The sequence below is a fragment of the Peromyscus californicus genome, unplaced genomic scaffold (assembly GCF_007827085.1).
Source record: "Peromyscus californicus insignis strain IS unplaced genomic scaffold, ASM782708v3 Scaffold_17__1_contigs__length_78620276, whole genome shotgun sequence".
Lineage (NCBI taxonomy): Eukaryota > Metazoa > Chordata > Mammalia > Rodentia > Cricetidae > Peromyscus > Peromyscus californicus.
This window is the reverse complement of record NW_026294469.1, coordinates 39,421,111-39,449,010: the sequence shown is the minus strand read 5'-3', so window position 1 is coordinate 39,449,010 and position 27,900 is coordinate 39,421,111.

Genomic DNA, 27,900 nt, shown 5'->3' with positions numbered 1-27,900 from the left:
TGGGCAAACTCCAAACTCTGCATCTCTTTGCCTGATGTCAAAATACTCTTCAGATCTTTAACTCCTATCAGTTTTGTTGATTGCAGCACAATTCTTTCTATTGGGCTGGTTCCATTCCCTGTTAGCAGTTCTCCTCGGCAGGTATCCCATAGCTCTGGCATCTCCAACATCTTGAGGTCTTCAAGACAATCCAGGCTTTAACTTCACAGCTTTATACAATACCCCCTCTAGGCTTCCATTCAGAGACATCCCTGACACATGCCTGGCTTCAGTGGCTTTCCTTAGTCACAGAGGCAAATGTAGACAAATTGCTAAACTGTTTTATTAAATAAAAAACATGGAGCCAGATATAGGGGGTGAAAACCTGAGAGATCAGAGGAATAGAGAAAGCCACAGCTAACCTCACTTCACCAGCTCCACAGCTTCAAAGGGAGCTACTTCCTGTCTACCCATACCTATATGCCTTTCTGTTCTGTTCTCTCATTTGCTCTCTCAGCCCAACTATATCACTTTCTCTTCCTGCCCAGCTCTGTCACTTCCTGTCTGTCTGTACAGACCTCCAGACCTCTATGGTTAGTGCTGGGATTTGTAGTGGGTAGCCATTCCAGCTTTGATCTGGAAGTTCCAACCCCCATTGAGACTTCGGCAACTGTCACGTCTACAAGGCGGGGCCAAGGGAGGCACCTGGGGACCCGAGATCTGGATGGGCGGGCACGTGCCGGGGCCCTGGATAGTGAAGGTGGACCAAGCAGAGCTCCAGAGAACACCGCTGGACTGTGATACACCTTCCCCAGACCCTGCGACCTACCTATCCCTTAATTTGTAAGTTATGCCATTAAATAAATCTCCTTTTAACTACGTGGAGTGGCCTTAATAATTTCACCAATAGGGGTTAAAGTCGTGTGTCACCATGCCTGGCTCTGTTCCCAATGTGGCCTTGAACTCACAGAGATTCAGACAGATTCCTGCCTCCCAAGTGATAGGATGTGTGTGCTACCATTGCCTGACTTCTATGTTAATATAGTGGCTGGCTTTTACCTCTGATCCTCAGGTAAATTTTATTTGGAGACACAGTATATTGGGGGACATAATACATCACCACTGGCAAATTCTTTTATTAGCCCTTTTATTCTATCCTTAACTCCAGATCCATGTGGTTGAAGCTACCAAGTTCTGCTGCTTACTGGGCTTGAACATGTTTTCCATGGTTTCCTTCACTGCCTAAGCTTGATTGTTCTGCAGCTTGCTCTGTAAAGTAGGCTACTCTCAAACTCAGAGATCTGCCAGCCTCTACTTTCCCAGTGCTGAGATTAAAGGTGTGTACCAGTTTTAAGCTTTTTTAAAATTCCTTTTCACAAGTTGGAGACTTAGCTGGATGGGATCTTGCACTGAGGTCACCACTCTTCTTAATCCATTTTTTAATCTGTTTATCTCCTTAACACAGGGCTTAGCTCATTCTACTTCCTGGTGCTCCTTTTCTCCTTAAATTTTGCATTTTATAATTTACCCTGCTCAGCTTGCTCCATTTCATTATAAATCTTCATTAGAGTTACCACTAATAACCACATGACAGAGTGTATACTAGGCTGTCTTGAGATTTCCTCTGCCAATGGAATTAATCCAAAACTCTTCACTTTAACCTCAGGCAGACTTTTCTGACAAGGTCAAAAGGCCGCCACTTCCTTCACCAAAATATCACAAGAATGATCTCTAGGCCACATACTATAATTCTTCTCCTCTGAAACCTGTTGACTCAGCACTCTACAGTTCAAATCATTCTCAGCATCATTATCTTCCATGTTCCTAGTGCTTAAAGCATTCCACTGCTTTCCTAAACCAAAGTACCAAAGTCCATATTACTCCAAAAAAAAAACAGGGTCAGGCCTTTCACATCAACACCCCACTCCTGGTACCAACTTCTGTCTTAGTTAGGGTTTCTATTGCTGTGAAGAGACACCATGACCATGGCATCTCTTATAAAGGAAAAACATTTTGTTGGGGTGACTTATGTTTTCAGAGGTTTAGTCCATTATCATCATGGTACCATGCAGGCAGATGAGGTGCTGGACCTAAGTCCTACATCTTGATAGGCAAGCAACAAGTAAGTGGTCTGAGACACTGGGTATGGCTTGAACACATATGAGACCTCAGAGCCTGCCTCTACAGTGATACACTTCCTCCTACAAGGCCATACTTACTCTAACAAAACCATAACTAATAGTTGGGTGCCACTTTCTTCCAAACCACCACACACATGAAGGAATTATGTCAGTAATGGGGAAACGAAGCACCTAAGAAGTAGTATATTGAACTCTACAAACTGTCTGCTAGAGTTGATGTAAGCCTGAAACTTCTCTAACAAAATCTTATTTTTTAAAGGATGGTACTATTTACTTAATTAAAATGAATTTGTTCAATCTTTTAAACCCTTTAAGTCTTCAATAATTAAAACTGCCATTGTAATTACTATTACAATCACCAAGAAACACAGAGATGTATGTGAATTTGTGTATACTATATTAACTGGGACAGGATTTAATGCAGTGTGCCTTGAGCAGCTAGAGAGTATTTCATATGAGAGAAGAGAGATGCCAGTGGTTCCCAGCACAAATGCAGGAAGCAGGTTGTTTTCACTCATGAAGATGGTCCTGGAGCACCTGCAGTAGAAAGATGAAGCTGAAGGTGGCAGAGTTAAAGTTAAAAAATAAAGTCAAGATATTGGTAAGACTGCAGATATCAAGGAAGTGTTCACCTCAACTTGTAAGCATATAAGCATAACAGTTAAAGGAACAAATTAGTGTTTTAGGAATTATGTAATATCTTTGAAATCATAATTAGTCCAATGTGTGCATAATTTAGGGACTTTGCATATGTTAATTTTCCTTTTCTTTCAGGTAATTTTCCTGTGATTAAAGAAATTCACAATATTTATATTAGTCTTCAATCATTGGGGAGGCAAGACAAAATTATTTAAAAGCATTTTTTCCTCCTTCAGTTACAGTATTAAAATTGCAAGCTTCTTTAATACAGATGTTTTTTGTGTTATTATTTAATGAATGATTTATTTTATTAATTGTTAATAATTAACTACTACATAAAATGGTTGGGATGCTAATGATTATATATGATTAGAGCTTAAATGAAAGAATTAAAATGCTATGCCACTTGCATGTTGACCTATTCTTTTAGCTCCATAATAACTAAATTATTTTATTTTCTCCAGGAGTGTTATAAAATGAAGATCCTTTAAAAATGCCCATTACTTGAAAAAATAATTATTAGAAGGCACACATAGAGGAGTTTCTTACACAAATTGAAATTTCTTTAGTTGGTCCTTTATTTAATTCAATTTCATTTCTACAGATCCTTAAGACATTCTTTAAGAATTTAATTAATATTAACAATGATTCACAGAAAATGTTAATTCTAATGATTTGCAGTGACTCAGAGCTCAAGAGAGAGAGAAAAATGAGGAGCCCTCATATAATGAGGCAAGAGCCCTGCAATGGTCTAAGTATTTGACGATGAGGAAAATGTAATTAGCAGAAGAACAAATCTTCCTTGGGTATCTGATTGCTAATTAACCTATTCACAGTTAAATCAAGAAATAAAACTTTTGGGAGAGGAGGTATTTCTGTACTCAGCAGACTTTTAAGACCGCCATTTCTAGTTTTGAATTTCTCCAGGATGTAAATGTTTTGCTTTATTTGAAAAGACTATATTCAATATATAAAAAATCAGATCTTTAAAATTTGAAGTTTTAAACATTTTAATATGGTTCCAAGTTAAATATGTGCTTTTTCAAAATAGTGAGTTTTTTTTGCATACACACACACACACACACACACACACACACACACACAAACACATTTCAGTAGGCACTACTTACTTACACATACCCCCAATTTTAACTTTTATCATAAAATTGAATTAGTTACCTAGATTTAATTCATTGGATATTCAATGTTGAATTCTAAGACTCAATGAAAGTATATTAACTAAAATAATTATGTTATTACCTATTGAATCTATTTAGCATACAAGTTATAAACACAGTAAGAACCCTAAACAAAGGACTACATAAAACTAAAGAATGCTGAGAGCAGGAAAAATAGGCTTTCCTAGGAAGAGCACAGCAATTAGTTTTCCAGCACCAAATGGTCAGCACCGAAAACATAAACAAATAAGGAAAATTATACAGACTGAATAGGTTAATATTTATATATTTACAAATCTTTCTATCTCTCCCTCTCTCTCTCCCTCTCTCTCTCTTCCTCTCTCTCTCTCTCTCTCTCTCCTCTCTCTCTCTCTCTCTCTCTCCCTCTCTCTCTCTCTCTCTCTCTCTCTCTCTCTCTCTCTCTCTCTCTCTCTCTCTCTCTCTCTCCTCTCTCTCTCTCTCTCTCTCTCCCTCTCTCTCTCTCTCTCCTCTCTCTCTCTCTCTCTCTCGTCTCTCTCTCTCTCTCTCTCTCTCTCTCTCTGTGTTTGTGTGTTTATAACAATTACAAAAAAAGAGGCTATGAATTTGAAAGGGCATCAGAGTAGGAGTACAAAAGAGGGATTTGGAGAGAAAAGGGAGGGATAAGTAATGTAACTATATTATAATCTAAAAAAAAATTATTTAAACATTTTTTTAACTGGCTTATGTTCTCAAGCCTTTGCACAACCCTGGCCAGGTTTTCAAAGTAACCGTCCTTTTATAATTCTCTCTACCATCATCCTGTCAGTGTGGTTGTGGCTTTGTCATCGTGTCTATGACTCAGCCTATAGTCTTCACGATAAAAAGAAAAGAAATTCAAATAACCTGTGTGGATCGAGCAAAGCACTGCAACAGTTTTGGTTGGACTCTGCAGATCCTGACTCAAGAAGAACTGAAAAAAAGTGCAAACACATTACAGAGTTACATTTTTAAGCATTACACACTGAAGAAACATCTTTTTTTTTTCTTCTTGCTGGTAGAAGACAATTTGAAAGGTGTTCCATATTAACCCAGGAAGTACATAAAAAAACAAGATTTTTCTCAATAGGGGAGAAAGAATTCTGAAAAAGTAATACTAGGCTTAATAGATTACATTTTATTAATTCAGCATTAGGTCTCATTGTTCTGGTATTTGATGAAAGTTCAAAAACAAGGCTCTAAAATACCATTCTAAGATAACTCAAAGAGGTTCTATCACATTCCTTTCTAAATGTATCATTGACTATAGTATGAAAATTATTTTAATCCTTGCCCTTTCTTCCCCCACCAAATTTGAAGTTTGTTGACACCTAAGAGTGAAGACACCTTAAAGATAGAGAGCTTGCCATATGGACTGGATCGCAGAAAGTAGGGTAGAAAGAATGAATGTGTGGGCTTCCCAGAGAAAGCTTTCAGTTGACTACTGAGATATCATAAGGGGATTTAGAGCTGACTTTGGGGGGGGGGGGTGTTCTGGTGTATTTTTTTTTTTTGGCATTTACAATATAATTCATTGTATAGATGATGCAGACAATTCATTAGGAAGCTGATTCTTCAAGATTTGTGTGTCTGTGTGTGCTTATGCAAATGTACACATGACTAGAACATTCTGTAGCTCAGTCTATTGTAGTACAGTTCAAACAGAAGAATCATCTGAAAGTCATGTGAAGACCTAGACTTATAGGCCTGAGTCTTGGAAGATTTGATTGACTGGTGTAATGTGAGCCTAAAAATTTGCATTTCTAACAAATTCCTCAGTTACTGCTTATGCTGATGACTGGGGTACCACGCTTAAGAACTAACCACCAGATAAAAGGTTAATCTTTGTAGGGTCAATGGATTCACAAGTGCTTTAAAATTCAGCTGAGTCAGATTTCGTAAAACATTTTTCAATAATATCTTACTGAGAATTCTTGACTGTTAATCCCCATTATCACATTTCTATTTGTATTCCACTGCAGTAAAATCTATAATCGTTAAATGTTATTCATTTTATCAAGTCCTATTGTTCCCCCTGGTTGTTAAACACTTTAAATTGTTCAGAAATGTTCAACAATGCAGTTCTGTGTACCAAAAAATGGATCCTATTACAAATTATAGTTTATAAGAAGAGAAATCACATTAATATTTTCAAATTAGGTTTTCTGACCTTACCATTTACATATTCAAGTTAACATTTAATATTTACTTATGCAATATTTCCTAAAGGGAAAAGTCCTATCCCTATCTCATAAACACCATTTACCCTAAGACATAAAAATTAGAGTAGATTAGGCCACATTTTCTTTAAACAAAACAAAAAGCAAATAACAATTTACTTTCTCTAAAAGCCTCACAAAATAGCAAAAAAATTACTATGTTTTCCCTAGTACTTTTGTGAAATTCTGTATCAATGTAACTGTCTTCAAGTGTATGAGCTATACTAATTTCACATATGAAAAGTATTTAAAATATAAGTTAATATTTGCTTTAATTACATTTTCTCTGTTTTTACTCTACTGTCCTTTCCCATTTCCAATTATATTTACCAAGTATACACGTATTTTTCCTTCTTTCCAGTTTCTCTTTTTTCAATACCCTATTTCTAACCAGTTAACTGTCAGAACACGGTCTGAGAATAGAGTCATGCAATAGGAATTCTGAGAGCTTGTGAGAAAACTACAAGAAAAGTCGAGAGTCTTGTGACCTACTTCCTTCAAAACCACAGATTGTTCTTGGAATGTGCTTTCATGCCCCTCTAAGGTGTATCAGATAGGAGTGAGTTTACTTCAGACTATTCATTGCAACTGGCTATTGTTGTTTATATGCCTCTATGTAAACACTTTTTGCCACATGTGACTTGTCCTTGAGATTGTACACTTTACTCATGTGATTCTTCTTAACCCTCAGAGTGTAAATTCTATAATGCTCTGAATAAAGTTAGCTATTGCATGAGACTTTAATCTCCCTCATTTGGGGGCTCCATTCTCCAAGATTCCACCACCAATTAGAAGAATAAACAGTAAACCATCCAGAGCAGCAAGAAGCTCACATTTTTGATGAATTTATATATTATAATATATAATATACAGTCATAGTCATTTAAATTTGTTTTAGAGATAAATTTTTCTGATGAAAAAGATAATTTTTAGTAAAATATGTGCTACATGACTCCTAGACTGTTTTGAGCATATAATACCCTTTCATCATTGATATCATTATCAATCACAGGAAACTGTTCAAAACTCTGATTCAGTTAGGCATAGACAAACAACTGTCTTTCCTAATAACTCTTGCTGCTGTTCAGTATGGACAGTTTCTGCCTTTAAAATGAATCTGTTGTTTCATTTTTCCATGTCTTTCATACCTATAATCGTGGCACCTCCAGATTAGTTTAAGGAGAGTTAAGAGAAACAAGGTAGCATTTACTGTTGAAAGTAAGTGTTGGGTTCAGAAGAATGCCAACTTCTTTCCACATGGTTAAGCAGCTATGCACAAAAGCAAATCATGTTGAAGACACAATTCTCTTAATCATCTAATGAGTCCATTACTTAGACATCAACAAATGCACACAGCACACACTGCTGTCTTTACAAAGGTCATTCAACAGTCATTAGAGGTTGAGCTAATGAGGTTTATGCAACACAATAAAATGTACCTGTGCTTATGCCCTATAATGATGGAGCAGAAACATAAAATACAAAATATGTTTCACTGACAAATGCATCTACAAACTAACTACAAACACTGTATCACTTTGGGAAGCTGAAATGTTTTAGAACACAAAAGATATGCTGAATTCACTTTAATCTATAGAGTGCTTTGCTCAAGTGGAACTTTATGTGACAATATTTTATATGTAAGAGATAAAAATATGAGTTGGTGAATGAATCTAAGCAGGGAGGTTAGTTTGCTGAACTGCCTTTCACACCAATACTTCCGATCAGACTTCCACATAAGCCCAGAAACCTCAAGGCAGCATGAAAATAACTGTATTTTAAAACACTCCAATAAATTGAATTTTTCCTCAAAAGCATTTGTCACAATATAGTGTACAATATAAATTAATTTACCTATGTGTTATTTATTTAAATATGAATCTAAATCATATGAAGGGGACTTTGGGGTACATTCTCAACAATATATGTTGGATGAATGAATGAATATGTTTACTAATTCTGTCAATGAAAGAATAAGGGTAAATGCCTGGTATTTATCAAAAGTGAGAACAGTGATGAACCAAGACTTCAGTTGAAATGACAGAGATAAAACCTGCTCAGAGGTCACCATGGGGGAGTCAAAGCTATAGTAACCAGGTGTGAGTTGCCTTCTGTTTTCTTTGTCAGACTTCTTGCCATAAAGATAACAAATACAGAAAAATGTGTATGTCAAAAAATTTAAGTTTAATGGGATTTTACACAGTGAACATATCCACACAAACCCTACCAGGAATAAGAAAATTGTGTGGAGCCCCCTGCTGGTCGCTACCCAAAAGACACTATTAATACAATTGTTTTTATTGTATTACTGATAATGGACTTATTTCATATGATATATTCTGATTAGTTTCCCCTCCCCCAATTCCTCCCCGACTCCCCACGCATATAAGTCCACATCCTTTCTTTACTCAGTAATACAACTTGAAATTTGGGATAGTGATACCCCTCCAGTAGTTATTTTATTATTTAGAATTGTTTCAGCTATCTTGGATTTTGTTTTCTTTTGTTTTGTTTTTCTTTATTTTGTTTTGATGTATTTTCGTATGAAGTTTAAGGTTGATTTTCAATTTCTGTGAAAAATTTTGTTGGAATTTTGATGGGAGTTATATTGAGTCTGCTTTTGTTAAGAAAGCCATTTTCACAATATTTTTTTCTACAAAATAATAACCATGGAAGATCTTTCCATCCTCTGGTGTCTTCTTAAATTTCTTACATCATTACTATAAAGTTTTTATTATATCAGTCTTTCACTTTCTTGACTAACATTATTTCAAGGTATTTTTCAAGGCTATTATGAATCGTACTATTTCCCTGACTTCTTTCTCAATCCATTTGCCATTTGTATATAGGAAGGCTACTAATGTATGGGTGTTAATTTTTTAACCTGCTACATTGCTGGAAGTGCTGGTCATCTGTAGAAGTTTTTTGTTGTAGTCCTTAATATAAAATCATATCTGCAAATAAAAATATTTTTACTTCTTCCTTATCTCCTTTATATCCTTCAATTATCTTATTGCTCTAGCTAAGACTTCAAGTACTACATTGAATAGGCATAAAGGGGGTGGACATCTTTCTTTTGTCCTGATCTTAATGAAAATTCTTTGTGTTTCTCTCTCTTTATACAGCAAGCATATTGCCTTTATTATGTTCAGCTATGTCCCTTGTATCCCTATTCTCTCCAGGACTTTTATCCTGAAGGAGCGTTTTATTTCTTCAAAGACCTTTTCTGCATCTAATAAGATGATCATATGGTTTTTGTCTTTTAGTCTATTTATACAATAGATTTTTTATTGGTTTACCATCCATGCATCTCTGGGATAAAGCCAGCTTGATCATATTAATAATTCAGCTTGAATTCAGTTTATAAGTAGATATTGAGATATTACTCTATATTTTCTCTCTTTTTTTGTTTAATCTTTGTGTGGTTTTGGTATCAGGATAATAGTGGCTCCATTGAAGAATTTGAAAGGGAACTGGAGAGAAAGCTCAAAGGTTAAGAGCACTGATTGCTCTTCCAGAGGTCCTGAGTTCAATTCCCAGCAACAACATGGAGACTCACAACCATCTAAAATGAAATCTGATGCCCTCTTCCAGTGTGCAGGCAAACATGCTAACAGAGTACTGTATCCATTAAAAAATTTGAAATGTTCATTTAGCTCCTATTTTGTGCCGTAATTTAAGGAGTATTGCAAATATTCCTTCTTTGAAAATTTGGTAGAATTCTGCGCTGACTCCTTTTGATCCTGGGCCTTTTCTGGTTGGAAGATTTTTAATTACTTCTTCCATTTCATTAAGAATTATGGATCTATTTATATTATTTATTTCATCTTGATTTGTCTCTGGTAGAACATGTATCAATAAATTGACCCATTTCTTTTAGATTTTCCATTTTGGTTGAATACAGAAGGTTTTGTGTTGTTATTTTGCTTTGGTTATTTGTTGTTGTTATTTTTGGTTTTTCCAGACAGAACTTTTGTGTAGCCTTGGCTGTCCTAGAACTCACCCTGTAGACCAGTCTAGCCTCAAACTCACAGAGAACCACCTGCCTCTGCCACCTAAGTTCTAGGATTAAACCACCACCCAGCAAATACAAAGTATGTCCTTAAGATTAGCTGAATTTCCTCAGTGTCTGTTGTAATGTTCTCCTTTTCTTCTCAATTTTTATTAATGTTGGAGCCTCTCTCTCTTCCTCTCTCCCTTGCTTCTTTCTCCCCACCTCACTTTTCTCTCTTCTTTCATTAATTTGTTGATCTTGCAGATTTTCTCAAAGAACAAAGTCTTCATTTCATTGATTCTTTGTATCAGTGTTTGTTCTATTTCAATGATTTCATCCCCGAGTTTGCTGATTTCTTCCTGTCTTTTCTTTTGGGGATTTTATTTCTTCTTGTTTTTGTAGAAGTTTCAAGTGTCGTCAATTTATTAATATTATATGTCTCCAGTTTTTTTTTAATGTGGGCACTTAGGGAGATGAAGCTACCTTCATTGGCTGTCCTAGCTTTGGGTATGTTACATTTTCATTTTCGTTCAATCATAAAATGGTTTTCCTTCTTGATTTCTGTCTCGACCCAATTTTCATTCAGTAGTTATTTGTTTAGCTTCCACCATTTCTATTGTTGCTATCCATCCTTAATTCATGATGGTCAGATACTTTTTATGGTGTTATTTCAATTTTCCATTATCTGCTGAGATTTGCTTTGTGTCCTAATATGTGGTAATTTTGGAAAAAATCCTGTGGACTTTTGAGAAGAAAAATCTATTTTTTTAGTGTTTGGGTGGAATGTTCTGTAGATGTCTCTTAGATATTATTTAACTCTAGTATTTCTCTGCTTAGTTTTTGTCTGGATGACCTATCTACTGGTGCAAGTCAGATATTGAAAGCACCCACTATCACTGCCGTGACATTTAAATATTTAATATTTTATCTGACTGAACAGTCCATTTCTTCTACCTTATCTTGAAGACCTGAAATTCTTTCCTCTGTGTATTTTAATCTGTGCGTTAGGACCAATATGCGATTTTAAACTAGGTTAGGACCAGTATGTGATTTTCACTGTAGTAGTATTTCTATAATGAGCGTGGTGCCCTTGTGTTTGGTGCATAAGTGTTTAGATTATAATATCCTATTGGTAGATTTTTCATTTAATGAGGATGTAGTGCCCTTTTCTATCTCTATTAACTTTGGTTTGAAGTCTATGCTGCCATATGTTAAAATAGTTATGAATGCTTGCTTTTTGATTCTGTTGGCTTGGAATATCTTTCCATTCTAAGGTAATATCTGTGACAGTGAAAGTGTATTTTGAACACAGAAAAAAAAAAGAAAAAAGAAAAAAAAGGATCCTGTTTCTAATCCAATTAGTTAGTCTGTATCTTTTTATTGGCCATTGAAACTATTAATATTAACAGTTATCATTGAGTAGCATTTATTAATTTCTATATTGAGTTGTAGTGGTTTTTTTCTTACTCTTTTGAGTAACTTTTCTGGGATTATTTATTCCTATGTCCTCTTGCATGTGGTAAACCTTCTCTTCAGACTGAAGTTTTCCTTCTAGTATTTTCTGTAGAGCTGTGTTAGTGACAGAAAATTTTAATATTTTATCTTTAAAATTTTTTGCCATCATTTGTGACTGATAGTTTTGTTAGGTACAGTAAGTCTGAACTCACATTCCAGGTCTGTCATTACTTTTAGAACATTAATCCAAGCCCTTCTGGCTTTCAGAGACTCCATTCAAAAGTGAGGTATCATTCTAATGGGTCTGCCTTTATATATAGCTTGGTCTTTTTCCTTGCAGTTTTGAACATCCTTTCTTTGTTCTGTACACTTAGCATTTTGATTACTGTGTCTCACTGTACAGAGTTTCTTTTCAGGCCTTGTATATTTTGTTTTTCTTAAGTCTCTTAGACCTTGATAGGCCAACTCTTTCTTTAGATTAGGGAACTTTTCTTTTATGAGTTTATTAAAAAAAAAATTTCTGTGTCTTTGTCATAGGTTTCTTCTCCTTCTTCTACACTTATTAAGAGGTTTGGTTTTTTTCATAGTATCCTAGATTTCCTGAATGTTTTGTGCCTTGACTTTTAAATATTTAATGTTTTATCTGACTAAACAACCCATCCCATTTTTTCTACCTTATCTTCAAGACCTGAAATTCTCTCTCCTTTTTGCTTTAATATTTTGGTGAAGCTTACCTCTGACCTTTATGTTTGACTTCCTAGATTATTCATGATGATGTTTCAGTTTGCAGTGTTCTCTCTGTTTCTCTCTCTCTCTCTCTCTCTCTCTCTCTCTCTCTCTCTCTCTCTCTCTCTCTCTCTCTCTCTCTCTCTCTCTCTCTCTGTCTCTGTGCCAATCTCTCTGTGTCTCTCTTTATCTCTCTCTTTCTCTGTGTATGTGTGTTTACTTTCCTATCTTGAATTATTTTCCTTATTTGTTTGTGTTTTCACATTCTTCATTGAAAAATTTACCCATTATCTTCTTTAAGGTCCTTGAACATGTTCATAATTGCTGTTTTTAACTCATTGTTTTGTGTCTGTATATCACCTTAATGGCTTTTCTGGAGACATAACTGATTGTTGACTTCTGGGAAGAGGCATATTGGCTTGGTTGTTTGTGTTTTTTTGTTTTTTGTCCCAAGGATCTTTATATCTCAAGTTCTGACATTTATAGTGTTTCTCGTTGTAGATATCAGTGTCATCTGTATTGAGTGGTTGTTGGGTTCTTTAGTTGCCTCCTCTGACAGGTTCTGACCAGAAGAACAATTCTTGGTTTTCTGCCTTGTAGTTATTCTGGGTTTAGAGTTCAGACTCTCATTAGTCCTGGATACAAAGTTCAGGTTTGAGCTCTGGGTTCAGATTCCAAGCAATTCCATATTGGTGCAGTTCATGGGGTAGATCATAGGCTAGCATGTTGGGGAAGGAGACTGAATCTGGAGGTCTCTTAAGTAGTACTTGGAGTCTAGCTCCACAAACAAAGGCAGAGGTAGGATACCCTGGCCCTGGCCATAGATGGCAGTCATTGTGAAGATGATAGATGTTGGATAGTAGAAGGAGCTGATGTGGGCATACAGAGGCAGATCTAAGAGTACTCTAGAGAGACCAGAATGGAGAGGTGGATGGAAGACATAGGTGGCCTCCCTAGGTTCTAGCCACTTGTGGTGGCTTGGAGTCCCTGGTAGGGAGTGATTCTTTGGGGACTCCAAACAAATGAAGATGAGCTTGGAATAATAATAGAAGGAACATAGAGAAAGTATTTTATTATACTTTTCAAAGGAAGACCATTAAAGACATAGAGGATATGAGCCAGGAGATACTCCCACTGGTTTTATGTTGTGATATAGGAAAGAGTAGGAGATAGAGAATTGAGTCTAGAAAAAAAATGAGTTGACATAAATTTCTGGGGAATGTTGGCCACCCCTTTAAAAGCTGGGATTGTTCTAAAGGAAATTAAGAGTCATGAATCACATGGTGTGTTAAGACCACAAAGAATGGCCATGAAATACAAAGAAAAAGAGGGTTCGTAACACTGGAGACGTTATTGAAAAGACTCTCTTAAAGCCGTCAAAGAAATGAAAGGTGATGTAATGTGGAGTCAAAGAACTGTCACTAGGAATAACAATCAAAAACACAAAGCAGGAAAGACAAACGATGCTTCAGGGAAGTAGCTAGTAGACATTAGGCTGTGTTGAAAATACAGGAAAAGGGGTTGCATGGTAAATCAGACACTACATCTTGAATTAAAATGTGTACAAGAAGGTTGATATCAAAGCTACATTCTCAGGGTCGCAGCAGTCACAGAGGCAAAGCTTCACTATAATATACTGGATTTATTACACAGCAGTAAGCAAAAGAAGATTTTGTTGTTTTGTTTTGTTTTTGTAGAGAAGCATACATTTTTATTTCAAAATAGAAAAAAAAGTCTTTGTCTCGTGGATAATGCCTTTGGCCCAGAGGAGGAGTGTCATGGGGACAATGAAGACCAAATGCACTTTGTGAGTAGACTCTGATGGAAGATGTTCATCACTCACTCTTCTTTGCTTAATGATTCAGCCTTTAGTACAAAACAGCCAGAACTAGAGATTCATCAGCTGATAACTACAGCAAGAGCTAAGACAGATTAAAACCAAGAGCAGAGGACTGATGGGATCTATGCAATTTCAGCCCGCAGGCCCTCTGATAGCAATTTAATGTGCTAATCCTGATAATGTAGCTCACACATCAAATGTGACCTGGGAAGGGAGTAGTTGGAAGCAGCAAAGTAATTGTTAAAAGAGTTTTAAAATTTTAGTGTATAAGGAGCTACCTAAACATAAAGTTTCTTGATAGCAAACATAATGCATTTTTTTAGGAAATTTAGAAAATATAATACATGTGATATGTAAGTATAATGCATAAACACAGTGATCTTAATCTATACCTATAGAGATAATGGCTAATATTTTGGAAATATTCACTCAGGTACTTTTCTAAAATTTTCTAAATTAAACTTACCTGTTTAGGATTAGAAACGTAGTGCATGGAATAATACATAATTTTTATGAGAAGGTAGTAATTTATTTAGTCATTAAATGAAGGCCATGAAATCTCTAATTTAGAATACCTTCTTTTTGCTATCTAAATTTAATAAGACAATAAAAATAATGATTATATCTTCATAAAAACTGGTGAAATATTTATCTGAAATGCAGATCTTTTTTCACTTTTAGAAGATCAATCTTTCATGTACAATTAGTTTCATACAAAATTTCAAAGAACTGTTCCCCACATAATATTAAATACAAAGTATCCACTCCTCAGAGAAGGTAATTCTCCCTTTGGGAGTCAAAAAAGTCTGGCACATCAAGTTGAGACAGGTCCAAGCCCCTCCCCAAAAGTTTATTTTTAAATCTATGACATCTATAGTTCAATTATAATTTTCAAATGTTTACAGAACATATGGTAAATATGGATTAAAGTAGTAAACTAAACAGAACATTATTACAAATAGGCTATAGAACTGAACACAAAAGATCTCAAAAGTAAAAACTCAAGTCAATAATAATTTTAATAAGAGTTCAGCATCCTTAGCATGTGCTTCGCTCAGACACACATACATATACCTAAATAAAAATAAAATAAATCTAAAAAATAAATTACTTTATAATTAAAATCTTATTTTTCTCTAAATTATCATCTTTATTAAGTTTGAGACTGTTTTTTTAAGTGTGCAACAATTTGCAATGCATTACAGATTATCATGTCTTGATATTACAAAGAAAATGTGCTTATATTTTCATTTGGTATTTTACTTTTGTTTTGAAAAAATTAAACCAGAGTTTTTTTTGTTTGTTTGTTTTTGTTTTTGTTTTTTTTTTGGTTTTTTCGAGACAGGGTTTCTCTGTGTAGCTTTGCGCCTTTCCTGGAATTCACTTTGGAGACCAGGCTGGCCTCGAACTCACAGAGATCCACCTGCCTCTGCCTCCCGAGTGCTGGGATTAAAGGCGTGCGCCACCACCGCCCGGCTAAACCAGAGTTTTATGGTGTATAAGAAATGTCTTTTTCATGCATCTTTGAAAAATGACTACACTTTCTTTTATCTTATTCTAAGTGTTAAGGTTCCTACCACTGTCACCAGGTAGAAAGTCCAAGCAATGATCCATGTAATTGAGGAAGCAGTAGATTTAGTTTGATGACTGACCTAAGCCAAGATTTTGCCCCTGGAGTTCATTCAGTTTACTTTCTAAGTCCTCAGAAAGTTTCTTCTCTTTTGGGTGATTGATTAAAGAATTACACAGGCAAGCATAAAAGAGCCACAATTATCCACTCTGAGGGCATGGTGTGTGGGTGAGTCACCAGGAAAATAAATGAATGTGGGTAAGGGATGCGAAACTCAATGTGGTTCTAAGTTTTCACATATTCAAACTATTGTTGAATTAGTACTTCTCTTCCAAATTCATCACACACCCAGACAGACAGAAAGCTTGCATGTTTTCACTTTCTAGTACTCTCTAGCTCCTTTCTAGCATTTGACATAAGCTGAGCTGTGAATGACTGAAAAAGAAAACCAAAATTGTAGAATCAGTTTTTGAAGTGATTGAAACAGCGTAAAACAGTATTTCTGCCAAACTCTAGGACGCTGTACCATTTTCAGCCACCTTTATTGTTACTAGAATTTAACACTCACTGCATAAAGATTTATTTATCATCTGTTTGCCCAACCCAGATTTTGATTGTCAGTGATACTCTTATGAAGATAACAATTATAAGCCTATAATTATCCCAGCTAAAATACTGATGTGGGAAATATTATGAATTAATCCATAAATGAATGAAATTTTGAATATATCCCAACTAAAAAATGGCACAATAAGTTTAGCCCACAGAATCATTCCTTCATTTCTAGATTGTTTAATGACCCAAAATTTGTGACATAACAGAAATAGTTAATCTTCAATACATTGATTGGCTGATCACTTATTAATGAATTTATTACTTGATTAATCATTTGATATAAACATTCAATTAAGTAGAACAGCATTCAACTATGGCATGGTTCCTAATAGCCTTAAAGTAATCTATTGAATATTTAAGTTCATGTATCAGAACACCAGATTTTATATGCTAATTTCAAAAATTAATAAATAAATGCTAGCAAGATGCCACAGTGGATGGAACTACTACCCACCGAATCAAAAACCCTGAGTTCCATCCCTGGTCCCCATGTAGTACTGGGAGAGAGGTAACTCCTGAATGATTTTCTCTGATCTCCATGTGTATGCATACCTACCCATATGCACTTTCTTACACAGAGACATATTTAAATATAATTCTAATTAATAAGCCCAACAAATGAGAATATAGGGAGAATATCATTTAAAAAATATCAACATGAGAATACCAACTGTAGAGTCTGAAGTCACTGACTCTCTCAAATATTTTCACTGCCAAATAAATCAATCAGGTGTTCTCCTCTTAGTAGCAACAAAACATCATCATACCAAGAGTTTTTACCTAAATCTTGTGGTCTTATAGGTACTACAGAGCAACATGCCATGATTAGAAGGAATGATATTTAGCCTTGCTTATATTTGTGCAATCACATGTAGATTACAACTGATGGATGATGACTCAAATAGTTGAAAGCTGGCTCTTATTTTGTTCCTAATTATTTATACAAACAAATACACACAGCTCTTTAGGTAAAGAAGCCACTGTGTAGGCTTGATAAGTCTGTTCTAAGCTAGATCTCATGTACTCCTTCACTTTATCCTACTTATGTGGCCATCTTAAAACAAACAAAAAAACAAAAAAACCCAATATTGTGATGAGTGTATATCACTAAAGCAAAATTTCAAAAAGATATGAAAATAGTTGTCTAAAAATGAGACCAGAGATAGGTGCTTGAACATCAGTCACGTGTTAAAGAAGTCTGTGAGTAAGAGAAATTACATTTGCCTTGGTAATGAACAGACACATAAACAAAGTGCCAGTGCCAGTAGAGAACTGCACATCACAATATAAGTGATGCTGCTAAAGGGAACTTTAATTCTGTAATTACTGGGAGCAATCCAGCATCACTTGTGCCTCAGTCAGTAGACAAACTCAAATGCAAAGAAATACAAATACAAACACTGAGGAGTTACATTCCATCACTAACAAGGGTGGCAAACTGCACAGTTCAGGGGACACAGACTAGATTGGGAGGAATTTGTAGCCATTGTTATGGAATATTAGTTTAAGATGTGGTATTGTCATTTATTCTCTGGAATATTTGTTTAATGATGCAAAGATGTGTTGCCTTCTTTTATGTTGCATTTGTTTAACTCTGTAAAGTTGTGTTACTGTGCCTTCCTAAAACACCTGATTGGTCTAATAAAGAACTGAACAGACAACTGTTAGGCAGGAGAGAGAAATAGGTGGGGCTGGTGGGCAGGGAGAATAAATAGGAGGAGAAATCTAGGGAAGCAAGTGAGGAGTGAGAAAAGGAGGAGAGGAGGACACCAGGGGTCAGCCAACCAGCCGCATAGCCAGCCACGGAATAAGAGGGAAAGAAATATACAATAAAGAAAGGTAAAAAAGCCCAGATGCAAAACATAGTTAAAAAGAAATGGGATAATTCAAGTTAGAAAAGCTGGCTATAAACAAGCCAAGCTAAGGCGGGGCATTTATAAGTAAGAATAAGTGTCCATGTATTTATTTGGGAACTGGCCCCCAAAACTTACACACACACACACACACACACACACACACACCATGCTTTAGAATCCCACTATAGACATAGCAGTGGGCATATTATTAACTAATATTGGATAGATTTAATACATATCCTGATATCTAGTTGCTTCTGATTAAAGACCTGGTAAAAGTACATGACTAAGGAACATTTGTTTGTAATAGTGAGGACTAATTTCTACTATTGTGTTATCCAGTTCTTTCTCTTGCTTGGAGATCATTTTATTAGACATCTTAGTTTCTTTCCTGTCACTCTGATAAAATGCTCTGACACAAGCAACTCTCCTAAAGCCTGTTTTAAACACTACTCACACCTGCAGCCTGACTAATATGCAATGAATACCCATCGTCTCCCTGTAGCATACTTCCCTGATGTTTTTCTTACTCCTTTGGGCTTCAGTGACCTTTCAAAGACTGAAAAAACTAAGTTAGTATATTAACCCAAAGTATCTGGGCATAGTTTCAGTTTTGTTGAAACGATGATCTGATGTTCCTTGTATGCATAATTTCCATCTACCTGTGATAATTTCTGTCTTCCCCCTGCCCTCCACTAGTAGGAGGCCTTGGGAGTCCAGCTTCTACCTTTTCCACCTTTTCTAGGGTGCTTAGGAGGAGGACAGAAGGATAAGAAAATGTTAGATAGAAAGACAGCACAGAGGAGAAAGACAGAAACAAAGGATAGCTTCAGAAGGACCTGGGTCAATACCCAACGGCCTTTTCCATTATTCAAAAGGTCAAAAGTCCTTTTTATAACAATGCCAAGGGGCAGGGCAAAAGACCTTCCCCTTGCTAGATCAAAGCATACCACACAGCCAAGTGTAGACCCTTCCAAACACCTGGTAACCATGCCCATGGTCAAATCATCTGCTTATGCAGCCCTGCTGCTGGGTAAAGCAATCTCAGATTCTCGGACCCTGAGTAAGTTCTCACTAAGAAAACTCCGTGGGTCTCCACATCCACTGACAAAAATCTGTGTAGGCTGTCTGCCTTCCAACCAAGATTGAACATATAAAATTGGGTAGGAATAGTGGTGGTGGGGATAGAGGAGGAATTGGAAGGGAGGTAATAGGAGATGAACTTGATTAAAACACACCATATACATTTATAAAATTATTATACAATGAAAAACATCTGACCCCAAACCTATGCTCCTTACATTCATGTTTGCTCCTGTCCCATTATCTCAAGGTCCTGTTTTCATTGTCTTCCAGAATATAATATGGCTTGCTCATATTAGGTTGCTGGTTTCTTAACCTCTGCTAATGTGCTTGTTCAAAACTTTTGAATAAAGTCTTATTACAGAGCAATTAGTGTCAAAAACATTTAATCTTTTATTATTATTGTTATTATTATTATTATTCATTTTTTCACAACAAAGTCTCACTATGTAGCTTAGGCTGACCTTGAACTCACAGAGATCTGCCTGTGTCTGCCTCCTGAGTGCTGGGATTAAAGGCGTGCTTGACTACTCCTGGTTAAGAATATTTAATCTTCTTGATCCATTAGTGGGACCAGTATCATCTGTATTATGTTAAATAGGTTAGTGATCTTGCAGACCTATGTATTCAGAACCACACAGGCTAACAATGTACTCAAATTCCTTAGAGATTCATATTTTTACTCTGCTGTTTACTCATTTAGAGATCTTAGGTGTATTAAAGTGATATGGTATGGGAATAACAGTTTCTGCCTAATTAACTATGAATTTAATTTCAATTTTATTTGATTTTAGTTTCAAATTTTAATTTTAAATAATTATTTATTGGATTAAGTAATGAGCTAATACGTGTAGAAATATTTGAGATTCTGAATGCTCTATGTTTATCAAACACCTTATTAATTAGTAGACTTATTTAAGATCCTACAACCACCCTTTTTCCTAGCTAGAACAAATGACATGTCTGGGTACTCCATGCATCTAGAATGTGGGTGGTTAGAGGTTCATCCAGATATGTGTTTCACTGGATCCAACCATTTTACAGCCTGTTGACATACTAGTCTCCCAGCTGGAGTTGTATTCTGTTCAGCTGAGCTGGAGCTGATGTTTGGTTTGTTTCAGATTCCACGTCAGTGTCCAAAGAACCTCCAACTGGCTAAGGAAAATAGATTGTTCTCATCTCCATCTGTAATAGTTCATCACAGTTGTCAACTTGACTATATCTGGAATCAACTAAAACCCAAATAGTTGGACTCACCTGAGGATGATTGATGGGAATGTCAATCTGTATGCTGTGAATGTGTGTTGCTCTGATTTGGTTGATAAATAAAACGCTAATTGGCCAGTAGCCAGGCAGGAAGTATAGTATAGGTGGGATAAGCAAAGAGGATAATTCTGGGAACAGGAAGGCTGAGTCAGGAGTTGCCAGCCAGACACAGAGGAAACAAGATGTGAAGGCAGAACTGAGAAATGGTACCAAGCCACATGGCTAAACATAAACAAGAATTATGAGTTAATTTAAGTGTAAGAGCTAGTCAATAGTTAGCCTGAGCTAATGGCCAAGCAGTTTTAATTAATATAAGTCTCTGTGTGTTTACTTGGGTCCAAGAAGCCACGGGGATGTGGGAGCCAGGCAGGACCAGGAAAACTTCAGCTACAGATGATTTTTCTTGATTGGATCAGTTGAGATCATAAGACCCACCCAAAATCAGGATCAGTTGAGATCACTTCTAACCCACCATAAATCTGTGCCATAACTTCTTGTGGCAGGCTGCATAAAAGGACATAAAAGCAGGAAACTTTTGAGGTTTTGCCTGTCTGCCTTCACTCTTGCTGACAAGTTCATCTGCCCTGATATTTCAGATTTACTTTGATGGGATTAGATCCTCTTTCTTCAGGATTTCAACTTAAACTGAAGACAGGACAAATTAGCCTTCTGGACTGATCAACGACCAGATTTTTGGCCTTTCCATTGAGAGAGAGCCATTGTTAAACTAAAATTGTCAGTTCTTTTCTTCCAGAAAACCCTGATTAATACACTGTCCTGGCTAGTTTTATATCAACTTGATAAAGTCAAAGTCATCTGAGAGAAGAGAATTTCATCAGAGTAAATGCCTCCATAAGATTGGATTGTAGGCAAGCCTGTAGGGGGTATTTCTTAATTAGTGATTGATATGGGAGGGCCTAGTCATTGTGGGTGGTGTCAACACTGGGTGGTTGTCCCAGATGCTATAAGAAAGCAGGATGAGTAAGTAAATGTAAATGAGTGACTGGCTGCCTACACAGTAATCATGGTAGGTTGAGACAGGTAGATTGAGATGATCTGAGCTCTAAAATTCTTTGACATTACTGAATGCTAATGTTTAAAGCTAATTAACTTATTGAGTTAGATATTGTATTGATACACATATATATGTTAAATAATTGAAGAATAAGAAACCATTAATTTGAGGAGGGGACACAGTAGAAATTGGAGGGATGGAAGAAAGAGGGGAGAGATGATGTAAATAATGCACTTGTATGTAAAATTCTCAAAAAATTAAATGTAAAAAGAAAGAAATGCAGTCTATTCTATACTGATAATATAACAAACCCAAACCCACAGCAGGAAGAAGCTGTTGCTATAGAGATTAGAGAATGGGAGAGTAAAGATGGAAGCAGCTGCAGAGATGAAGGGGCAGGACTGGTTCTAGAGCAGGAATAATGGATGAGGTACAAGGGGGGAGATCAGGTAGATAGACAAACAGCAGCCAAGTAAGCCAATAGTGGGGTTTACAGCTGAGCTGAAGCCCCAGAAATGGTCAGGAGTTCTCTGCCTATAGGTCCTTGTCGTAAACATCAGGTATCAGATGACAGGTTGATGTGGAGTCATTCCATCACAGTGCTAGGTGTCCTCTACTTTATGGAGGTCCACATGAGGGAATTATACCTTTCCTTGGTCTTATGTTTGATATATTTTCGGGCCCCTGTGACTCTACAGTCTCAATTCACCATGACAAACTTCTAAGGTGGTACCCTCTGTTCCTAGGAATAGATTATTTATCAGTCTGGACTACATGGTTGGGGCCAGACAGTTGGTGTTTTTTGTCAGTCTGCCTTCAAAATGGAGTCCAAGGCTGTTTGTAAAATGGAGTCTTTTGGGATAAGGTGCAGCCTGAAAAAAAATTACTGTTTCATACAATATGAAGTAAGACAAAGTAGAACCTAACCTGATCTCAACACTCATACTTTCATGAAGTATGTATGTTCACAGTGATTGCCACATATAATGGGCTCATATGTATAATGATTGCCATGTATACTGGACTCATGTATGTATGAATATATGTATGTATGTATGTATGCTTACTTGTTGGCAGACATTGCCATATATAAGCCATATTGTGCCACACCCTGACCAAATTCATGCATGAGGAAAGTGAAATTCATGCCCAACTGAACTTTGGAAAAATGTTCTTCCATATTTCATATGGAAATGATTTATATGGTCTACAGTTGGAAGTATGACTTAATTTTCATTTTCTTACTTCTAAGCTCAGATAGTAACCAACCATAAAATCTAAGTTCAATGGACCATTCTAAACCTCTGTTTTTATTCAAAGTTAGTAATTTTCTTGCCAATCTTTGTGTCACTACAGATGTAGCTGCTTTCTTTACCCAGCAGGGTCTTAGTCTGAAAAAAAAATCATCCTTGATTCAAAGAATACTAAAATAGATCATTTAAAAATAAATAAAGCACTAAGAATTTATCTGCTTGGAAGTAAATGTTGGACCACTATATCATCATCATTATCATCATCATCTGCTGGGGATGTCTTTCTGTTTGCTGTGAATGTGTTGCTCTGGTTGATTGATAAATAAAATGCTGATTGGCCAGTAGCCAGGCAGGAAGTATAGTATAGGCAGGATAAGCAGAGAGGAGAATTCTGGGTGGAAGACAGAGTCAGGAGATGCTGCCAACCACCACCATGAGAAGCAAGATGTAAAGTACTGGTAAGCCACAAGCCATGTGGCAACTTATAGATTAATAGAAATGGGTTAATTTAAGATATAAGAACTAGATAGCAAGAAGCCTGCTACAGCCATACAGTTTATAAGTAATAAAAGTCTCTGTGTGTTTACTTGGGTCCAAGCGGCTGGCTGCAGGGCTGTAGGAGCTGAGCAGGACCAAAAAAAAAACATAGCTACACATCATCATCGAGGATCAAACACACACAAAAAAAACATTCCACAGCACTTAAGACTTAAGTCTACTTTTTAATGTCAAAGGCAGAATTCACAATGTTGACAAATTTCTCTCTCTCTCTCTCTCTCTCTCTCTCTCTCTCTCTGTCTGTCTCTCTCTCTCAAGTTGAGCAAGAACAAGAGCCACAGAGAAATGTGTTTATCATACTGAACAGAGACATATGAGTGTAATTCTTAAACAAAAAGGGGTTGGGGGTAAATCAAATAACAACCTAAGGTAAAAGTTTATAACTTTGAATTTGGCTCCAAAATGAGACTGTATGTCCATGAAAATTCAGAACTACTTGGGGCAAGATTTCAGATAGTTGATGGTAGGAAAAGACAGTGTACTGCCTTAGAACAGGCAAGAGAGCCTGTGAGCAGAGTTGCTAAAATATTCATGATATTGCAAAGATTTAGTAGCTTCCCAGATAGTATTACCTTCAGAATACATAATTATTATCAGCTGTGTATATTTATTAGAAGCAGGAAAGAGATCAATGTCTTTCCATGATCAAATAAAAAAGTAAAAAAGTAATTTATCCGTGTCATCAGCACTTTGCCAGCCGAATTCAAAGAGCAGAGTATAAATTAAACAGCCTCCCACCATGTTCAACCTCGTTTGTAACATCATGTCTGGCTTTGATTCCTTCATGAAACAAATAGGTTTTGAGAACCAACTTTGACATAGAATAATGCTTAATAGCCTCCAATTCTATTTCCATTTGAGTGATTTGGGATAGAATATGATGTTACATTAAGAGAAAAGAAAAAAACAACAAACGTCAAAAATGCTAGATTCTAAAAGGGAGAAAAAGAATGTCTCTACTGATAAAAAAAAAATCATGTTCTTTTATGGAACTCTTGAGACATGGATTCAGGTATAACAAAAATTTACAAATATGAAGTGCTATGGATCCCTTATTCTCTGCCATAGTGTTATTTATTAACATATTAACAAAACTTACAGGACTGTGAAATCTGTTCATAATAAGAAAACTCTTCAGTCTACTCTGTATAGGTCAATAGAATGTAGACATTGAATCTGAAGTATTCTCAAAGGCAAAATTAAATAATTTTGAACTAGGGTAATTTTTTTTCTCCTACTTTCATTGCATTGTTTTTCCCAAACACTGTTTTCCACCCAAGCACTGACTTCATTCTGTACCCTGCCATCTAGGGGATCTTTCAATGAATAACTCTAACTAGATTTAATTGCTTTCTGCTGCTTAACAGATTGCACATTTTCCTAAATTCTCAAAGGGCTAGATAAATTCCTTAAGTGAGAACTCAAGAAATTTCTAAAGTGGAAAAGCACTATAACATGCTATGCTATGAATAATTATATATTTATGTATGATATATGAATGCTAAATGCATAATTTATCATGGAGATTTAAAATGGCCAGGAAATATTGGTATTTATAGTTTATAGTTTCAAGAATTAAGAATTTAGCCAGGCATGAGGGCGCATGCCTTTGATCCAAGTACTTGAGAGGCAAAGGAAGGCAGATTTTTGTGAGTTCAAGGGCAGCCTGTTCTGCATACTAAGTCCCAAGACAGCCAGGGCAAAAAGTGAAACCCTGTCTCCAAAAACAAGACAAACAACAACAACAAAAAAGAACTGAGGATTTTTGTTTTATTGACATTGTACTCTGATCATACCAAAATAGCATGATAATCAGAGTACAATTATTAATCATGGATAAAAACAGAATCTTAAATATGTACAGTAGATAATCAGAAATATTTTTATAGGGAATATAGAACAACTATTTCAAGATTGCCTTATTTGAATCCTTTCTGGATTTCCTCTTATGTAAAAAGGAACTAGAATTCCCTCTCTACCATAGAAGTCAAAGTTTGATTTTAATATAATTTTAAATCAGAATATGGCAAATGTTCTATCTTGAAATATGGATCGCTGTCTACATTTCTCAAGGTACACATTAAGACTTTTGTTTTAATTTTTTTAACTTCTTTATTGACTCTTTGGGAGTTTCACATCATGTATCTCAGTTCTGCTTACCTCCTGATCCCCCCATATCCTCCCCTCATCCCCTGCAGCACCCCCACACAAAAGAAAACAAAGTAAGCAAGCAAACAAAAACAAAACAAAACAAAAAAACAAAGCAAAACAAAAACAACAACAGAGAAATCTCTTTGCTTCTCCTTCTTTCCTGCCTCTCCAACACCTCTTCATTGGTCCTGGTAGCATTGGGGGCCTCAGTGTGTCATAATAGTATACCCCTTTGTCCCATCAGCTTTCCTAGCAAATGTTCATTGCAATGAGTCACAGGTCTGGTTCAAGGCCTCTGGTTTCTGGTCCACCATCCTCACTGGATCCTCACTGGATCTTCACGGGATCCTCACTGGAACTCCTCTGGGATCTCCTGTTGTTTCCCTGAGTCTTGGAGATCTTGTGGTTATCAGTTCCACAGGACCAGTCCCTTCAAGAGCTCCAGCAGACCCCAGATGGGCTAGATGCTAGGGTCGGTCAACCCAAAACCAGCTGTGGGCCTCCGTGGTAGCCAAGCTGGTCAGTCCGGGCCACTAGGGCCGCAGTCAGCTCCCTTATATGCATGCCCTCAGGGTGGGTTCACCCTCACCTGTGGTAAGGAGTGAGTGGGGCCTGTCTCTCCTGAGTGCGGGGACCAGTTCTCCTGCTATAGTGTCCAGCAAGAGACAAGGCCAGCTTTCCCAGAGCCAGCAAAGGGCAGGGCCAGCTCAACATGGCCCTCTGATTTCATCTGACATGGTTGCTAAGACCTCCTGAGGTGACACAGGCCACAGACATCAACACAGACCCTAGCTTCAGCTGGACCATGAACCGAGACATGGTACTCCACAGCAGCCTGGCCCAGATGACACCATGGCCCCAGGTGGCAGCACAGGCCACCCATGTGTGTATGCCCCCTGCTGTGATATGGCCCCCCCAGACTACAGCCAAGTCATAGGCTCTGGCCGGAATCCCAGGCCTGTGGGCGGGCCCTAGTGGCAACCTGGACCACAGACTTCAACACAGACCCCAGCTGCAGCTGGGCCACAGACCCAGATATAGCCCCAGGCAGCAGCTCGGTCTGGTCAACATCCAGCTCCAGGTGGTAACCACGGCCACTCAGATCAGGATGGCTTTGGCAGCAGCATGGCCCCTGGACACCAACAAGGCCACAGGTTGTGGCCCAGACCACAGGCTTCATGTGGCCTTTGGTGGCACCATGGGCATCATCGTAGAGCTCAGCTGCAGTAGGACCATGGACCCAGACAAGATCCTTGACAGCAGCCTAGGCCTGGTTGTCACCATGGCCCCAGGGAGCAGCAAAGGCCACCCAGATTCCCAGAAAGGTAGCACCCCAGAGGCAGTGTGGCTTGTGAACCCAAATAGGGCCCCAGGAGGTGGCCCAAGCCACTGGGATCTGCATGGCACTCATCACAATAGGAGCCATGGACATCAACACAGGCCCTGGCTACTGTTGAACCAGAGACCCAGACATGGCCCTTGGCAGCAGCCCCGCCTGGACATTACCATGACCCCAGGTGGCAAGCAGACCTCCCCCCTCAGTCTACTCCTCACCACCTTTAATATGGCCCCAGGTGGAAAGCAGACCTCCAACATCTTGCCCACTCTTCACCGTCTTCATTCCTTCCTTTCTGCGTCTTTCCACAGCGCATCAGCCATTCTGCTTCTCTAATCTCTCCCATTTCTCTGCCATATGTTTCCTTATCATAACACGGCCCACATGTCCCGCACCACAAGGCACCGGGCAGGCTGTGGTTGTCTTCTTGCCAGCTAGGACCTTGAGGACCCCTGCTGGCTAGACACCCCCTCTCAAGACTTGTGTTTTAATGTACATAAACTTTGACACAGGAATCCTAAAGGTGTCTTGCTAGTAGCTAGTTTGACTTAATCAGTGGTGGTAAGAAATAAGATCCTATGAAACATGAAGAAGTTTTCAATTATTAACTAATGAAAGTGCCTTGAAGTTGACAGCTGTAAAACAGAACTGAATGACCCATTATGTACTGCTAACTTGCTGGACTTTACAAAAACAAATGCCCTTCAATCTAATCAAACACAATAAATAATTATTAACTATAGCAAAGTGAGATACTATTGCACTATGAGAGCATTTGGTTTCTGTGGTACGTAAATCTTTTATACTTTGGAATGCTCTTCAATAATATTTGTCCATTTCACTAGTTCAAACCCACTGGCCATCCTTAAGAGGGAGCTACTACAGTGGGCCTTGCACCTTAAGTTTTGATGGGCTCATGATCAGGACACATTACAAGTAAGAGTTGGGTCTCGAGAAAAGGTCTATTGGAGAAGTATCACAAAGAGTCCACCAGTTCTGAGATGAATCTACATTTCATCCATCTCAGTA